This window comes from Alosa alosa, chromosome 6, assembly GCF_017589495.1.
Source record: "Alosa alosa isolate M-15738 ecotype Scorff River chromosome 6, AALO_Geno_1.1, whole genome shotgun sequence".
NCBI lineage: Eukaryota > Metazoa > Chordata > Actinopteri > Clupeiformes > Clupeidae > Alosa > Alosa alosa.
Genome location: NC_063194.1, coordinates 26637827 through 26644870, shown reverse-complemented (window position 1 = coordinate 26644870; position 7044 = coordinate 26637827).

Sequence of the window (7044 nt, the reverse complement as noted above, 5' to 3'; positions counted from 1 at the left end):
CATAGTTACATCACTTGTAGTTATAAGTTCTAAGAAATAAGCACCAATAATGATCAAAAATCTTCTTTCTATTTTTTTACCTTTTTTATAATTGAATTTCCTTGTTTTCTCACAAAAAAATGATCATATGATCATACATGTGATCTCACAGGGGTAATGGCAAATATGAACCATAAATTATGTCTATATCATTGGTAATTGAGCTAGTAAACCAGACCCTGGAACCTTGGCTGTGTAACAAAAATATGAACACCTTACAAGGGTTAGGGTTAGGGACTTAATTAGAAAAACATGTCTCCAGGAAGGGCAGAAGCAAGGCATGATCAAACATCAGTGAATCCAGCTGGTAACATGTAGGGATGTAACGATTACCGGTATAATGGTAAACCGCGATATGTTGACGATAACAATTACCGTTTTCTTTTGAAATATTATAATTATCACGGTTGATTATCGCGGTGTTGAAACCGTGTGTTTAATCCTTCCCAGCTTCATCCGAGCCTGCTTTAGACATACAGTAGGCCAAGTACAATTAAACAAAACTGCTACCCTACTGATTCTGTTGTCTAATTGATGGTTTTAACTGCGATTCGGATTAGGCTACTCCTGATTTTAAAAGGTGGAACATTTTCACAGCAAAACGTGCACTGTATTATTTAGCCACTCTGCGTCTTTTTATGTTCGCGTCCACATGAAATCCATTCCACTCACGTTATCAGGAGAACAGAGTAGCCTAAAGTCTAAAAACACTTATTTTGGTCTCACTCATTGGATCCAAATAACAGAAATAGCAAACTCCAAGTCATGGTAGGGTAAGTTAAGCTATAAGCACATAGCCAATTAAACATGAAAAAGTGAACGGGACACATTTTGAAACTATTTTGAAACTATTTCAGCTTGTGTACCGTGATAATACCGAAAACCATGATAATTTTGGTCACTATAACCGTGAGGTTAAATTTTCATACCGTTACATCCCTAGTAACATGTTATGAAAACCATTGCTTAGAAATTGTAACTTGTAATGAAGCACATTTTAGTTAAAGGAAAATTCCGGTATTTAGCACTTTGAGTCCCTTTTCTGGTTTGTTTTGGATGAACTAGAGTGGTGGACACCGGAATTTTGACGATTGGTCCTGTCTCGACTTTTCTGACTCGTTTTGAATCGCCTTTGACTACTCAGAGTGGCTGCCAACAGGCATACTGTAGACTACTCAAACATGTCCTAAAACAACCCTTAACGTTCGTTTCCAAAACTGTGCAACTCACCGAGTGGTTAGTGGTGTTTGTTCCATACAAACAAAAGCGTAGCGAAATACAGTTTCTGTCGTGTTTTATTTGGCATTTTGTAAAATCCCATTGATTTCTGTTGGAAGACTCATTGCACGTTGATATTAGAGCGCCACTGTCTATGGTTCAGGTTCAAATACTGAGCGGAAGTTTATACGCGGTTGTGAGGTGTCTGAATAAATAGTTCCACAATAGCAAATAAGACGGCTGGAAATCATACATTGCGCCGATATATTTGCTTTTAATAATCAACGAACACCACTAACCACTCGGTGAGTTGCACAGTTTTGAAAACGAACGTTAAGGGTTGTTTTAGACAGGACATGTTTGAGTAGCCTACAGTATGCCTGTTGGCAGCCACTCTGAGTAGTCAAAGGCGATTCAAAACGAGTCAGAAAAGTCGAGACAGGACCAATCGTCAAATTTCGGTGTCCACCACTCTAGTTCATATAACAAACCAGAAAAGGGACTCAAAGTGCTAAATACCGGAATTTTCCTTTAATAGTTGTTTCACTGTTAACAATGACATGACAATTAGTAATTATAGTGGATGGAATCCACTATCTTGAAATCTCCTGGCTTTTTCTTCTTCTTATAACCTTTTCTTTTTACCTTTTCAATGTCTTTTAATTATTACTTTTTAAACATTTTAAAACTGATGCCTTTTGGACTTCCGGTGGCTCCGGTATCAGCTTAACTTTTCCCACTTAATATTATATTATTCATTTATTTTGTTTGTTACAAATACAGTTGTAAGATTGAGTGCAGACAAACTCAAGAAAGCAAGGACGACTTTGAGAGGGCGAGAAACTGAGGTAAAGTCGGGAGATGGAGAAAAGCAAGGTGGAGCCCATGGTGAAAATGAAAGCTTGGACACAATTCGGGAAGCAGTGAGCGAAGTTTTAGCTGAAGGAATCGAAACCCTCAGAGCCGAGCTTAAAAGTGACCTTCAGGAATATAGTAGGCTAAGTGCTTTAGAGCAGTAGTTCTTAAACTGGGGGTCCCAAAAGTTTTGAAGGGGTCACGAAATGATTTGCAGTGAAGACATTTTTCTAAATGTTTTTAGTCAAAGGCTGCCATTGACATAATGCCTTTGGTGGTTAGGCCTACACAGCCTACCTATGAGAGAAGACATTTTCTGCCTTTGCTTACAATGCCCATCTCGCAACATTTCAAAAATAAATTATGCCGATTAGAGAGAAGGGGGCCGCGGGACTTGGCCCACTGGTTAAGAGAAGATATTAAAAAACAAATGGACGAATTCACTTCAGAAATATACACAAAACTCCAAGATGTGTCAGGCCAGATTGAAGAGGTAGCCGAGCGGGTTGGAGAGATAGAACATAACATGGCAGATGCAGAGCGGTGGGACATTGGGTACACTCACCCAGTTCAAAGTCAAAGTCAAAGTCAATGTCAGCTTTATTGTCAATTTCTTCACATGTTCCAGACATACAAAGAGATCGAAATTACGTTTCTCACTATCCCACGGTGAAGACAAGACATATTTTACCAATTTAAGTCCACAGACAAACATAACATTCAAGTAAACAAAAAAGTAAGTAAATAAGTAAATAAGAGGGCACATATAATAATGAAAAAATAAGAGCAGCAAAATTTGGTTGAAATTGTGCATAGACAGTCAATAAAATACTAGTGCAAAGTCAGGCCAATAAAAGGCTTGGGTAGTTCTGTTTGACCTAAGTAAGAAAGAAAGTGGCATAGTGGTGCAAGTTATGTAAGAGCAGCAGAAGTGTTGTGTTTTCAGGACAACAACAACAAGTTGTAAAGTGTACAAGTGTGCAAGTGTGCAAGTGGAGTAGTGCAGGCGGCCATTGTAGGTCCAATGTCCAGGATGTTATGTAGCTGAGGGTGGAGGGGGGAGAGGAGGGAGAGAGTTCAGCATCCTTACAGCTTGGTGTATGAAGCTGTTGGTGAGTCTGGTAGTGCAGGAGCGCAGGCTTCTGTACCTCTTCCCAGAGGGCAGTAGATCAAACAGATTGTGAGCGGGGTGACTTGCATCACTCACAATTTTGGTCGCCTTATGGTGAGGTGGGTGGTGTAAATGTCCTTCAGGGAGGGGAGTGAAGCACCAATAATCCTTCCAGCTGTGTTCACTATGCGCTGCAGGGCTTTCCTGTTGTATTCAGTGCAGCTTCCGCCCCACACAGCGATACAGCTGGAGAGGATGCTCTCAATGGTGCCTCCTCCAGTTCAGTTGCTAACTAACCAGCGAGCATTGCAGGACAAAGTGACTGAAATGGAGCAGTGATCTGGGGATAGAACGAGCACACCGTGCCCTTGCAGCGTAACCATCCGCAGATGCTCCACCACACTCAATGGTGGTTTGTTTCCTCCAGTTCACTATCAAATAAAGAATTCTCTTCGCTGCTTGGAAGAAAGGGCTAATAGCTAATAGGGAGAGCAGATAGCTAACAAACATTCAGAAAAAGTCCTGTTGGCAAATTTGAGGAAAAGTCGGTAAAGGGGCTATTTTACACAATTTGAGGGTGCTGAATTTAAATATTTTGTTTACCAAGCTCAATTTTGAGTTTTAAGCTTGCTAATTAGCATAATTAGCATCATTCACATACTTTTTGGTTTTGCCATCAGAAATCATAGGAATTGCAAAAAATAAGGCATTAATATACTCTTTATGTATCAGATATGTTGTAGGACAGGACAGGAATTACCCCAATGACCCTCAAGTAGCAAATGAAAATAAGCTAAAATTAAAATATAAATTGAATACGAATAGCTAAAATTCAGTATGACGTTTAGAAGCAAAATAGATTCCTTGATAATAAATTGATAGAATAGTAGGTGACTGCTCATTTTTCTGTAGAAAGTACTTTGTCACTATTATGAACAGTTGTCAGTCTTTACAGAGGATTTACGCTGTATTTTTCTTTTACTGTAAAGGCGACTGTGCTTGCCTACTGGAGTTAAAACATCTCACTGGTACTCTTTCCTATCATTCAAATTCCAGCCATGCAAAAAAATGGAAGAGTGTGCCTGTTTGAGGGTTGCTGAAGAGTGCTATGGAGATTGCATTATTTGCAAAAAAAAATAGACAAGATATCCTTTATAATGCAACAAAAAGAAACATTCTTCAGTACATCATTACTGCATATGATGCTGAAAGGGAAGTGGACCTAGGACAAATCCTCAGCTATGAACTGATTAATGTCCCTGTACTGTAGCTATTGCAGATAGCGATGGTTATTTGTGAAGTGGAAATAAGTCTATCCTCACTCAGGTGCTTTCTAGCAATGTGGAATGTCCAGTAGTGATCACTGCAAAAACTGCTCATTCAACACTGGTAATAGATGCTCAAGATCTAGTTATGTCTTTAGGACACCTATCTGACTGCAGCACATTTAAGAAGTATGCAGGAAAGTTTGTAATTAACTTTTGTATTGTTATTTGGTATTTGTTATGTGGTAGCAAATGATGTTGACTATCAAAGAAATAGACCTAATGTAGGAATGCACACAGATATTGCAACAAATACGCTCAGGCCAATCCAAACTTTTCTCATCTGTTGTTCCTCGTTGGTGGAACACACTGCCAGTTCCTACAAGGGCAGGGTCATCCCTCTCCATTTTCAAAAAACTCCAGCAGAAGACCCAGCTCTTTAGAGAACATCTCCTCTCATAGCACCACTTACAACAAGTCTTGCTGATCCTAGCACTTACCACTCGTCTTGAACTGACACTCAACTGTTTAAAAACAGCACTGACTGATGCACTTATTCTTACTATACTCTACCGTTTTTAAATTGTCCTAAAATTGTTGAGAGAATTGCTTTAAAACTTAACTGTTACCATGTTGTTAGTCGCTTTGGTTAAAAATGCGTCAGCCAAATGTAACGTAATGTAATGTAATAATGGTGTAGGCCTATCTGATTAAGACCCAAAGAGTGGTTGAAACGTACTTATTAAATTACACTGGGAGCAAAGAAGACTATGTTCACTTTTTTCCCTTTGCAACTGTCAAAGAAATCCCATAAACACAGGAAGGCCTAGGGTAGCCTACATCAGATGGCCTAAAGATTAGGCTCTTCTGCATAGCATTAAGTGATTTGCATGCAGTAATTTGAACACTGACCTTGATCTAGTCTACTTTGGCTATTTAAAGGTAATTTATTGCCAAAACATCACACAATATAAATGAGCTAACAAAGAATAAAGGACTTATTCACACACAATTATGTAGGAAGTTTAGAAGTTTAAAACCCAGAATTGACCAAAAGTGCACCAAATTCAACACAAATGAGTCAATACACTTGGAGGAGGCCTGCGTCCTTTCTTTTCCAGATATTTTAGGATTTGGATATCGTTTCAGTATCGAGTATCAAGATATTTATGGCAGGTATTGTATCGAAGTCATAATTTTGGTATCGTGACAACACTATGCCAGAGCCACTCTGTTTTCTATATGTCGAGGATCGGAGGCTCTACCACCAACAATTGATGCTGCTCAATGGCATATTAGAAGAGCACATTATCAAGCTCTAGTATGGAGGCAAGCACACATACCAAATCCAGTGTTACTAGAAGTAAAATGTTTTTTACTTGTCGGTTGTTGCTGACGGTAGATGCAGTTCTGCATTAGGCTTATTCCCGCTATCTAAGTTCATATGTACTGTAGGCTATATTCTGAGTTGAAGGTTATCTGTGCAACTTGTTATTGTGATGAAATGCATTAAACACCACGAGTGACTCACTATGTTAGCAATAAAAATATGGTTGTGTTTTGATTAGAATTTCCGAGTTTATTACATGTTAACTGTAATCATGTTCCCATTAAATACGTTAATAAACTATAGTATGCCTTCTTTAATGCTCAAACATGTATTTAGAGAACACTTTTATTTGGTTTTAGTGATTACTTTTGAAATCAACCCAATTTAGGTAAAAATAAGCAAAAATAATCGCTATTTTTTGTTAAAATGCTGATTATGCAGCTTAGAACTCATAATTGAGCTTGGTAAACAAAATATTCAGAATCAGCACCCTCAAATTAGGTAAGAAGGGTGGTTTACCAACTTTTCCTCAAATTGGCCGTCAGAAGTTCTCTTCTGTGAAGATGCTCTCCCTCTATCAGGAAGGATAAGGACACCACCGAAGAGGAGAACGACTGGCCTAAATAGTCCCCCCCTTTTTTGTGATTATATTGGAATTGCTGATACCAATGTATCGTCAACAGATTGCCACAAAACCTTTTTGTTTTCGAGTTAGCTTACCCAGGGACCCCACCTAGTGGCCGCCCCCTCCCCTTTGCTAAAGGTGATATGTCACCTTTTTTGTGGGAAGCTCTGTTCAATGACTTGTACTATAGTTCCTAGTTTCCTCTATTCTTTTTCTTCTTGTCTGAGGTCTTGGAGTGTACAATCACAGGATACCAATGGCATAGTTAATGCATTATCAATACTATAATATATTGTCATGGAATGTAAATGGCCTTAACAACCCTATAAAACGCAGTAAGATGATAGCCAAGGTTAAAAGGGATATGATAAATATAGTGTTTTTGCAGGAGATGAACATGAAAAATTAAACAAGCTGGGTTTTAGAAATACTTTTTTCTCATCATACAAAAAACGGCAGAAAAAAGTGGGGTAGGAATACTCATTTCAAACTCAACTCCATTTGAATTTATATCTGAAATAAGGGATAAAGAGGGTAGGTTCGTTCTGGTTAAGGGCAAAATAGACTAGAGCGGCGACTCCATTTAACATCTATGCCCCCC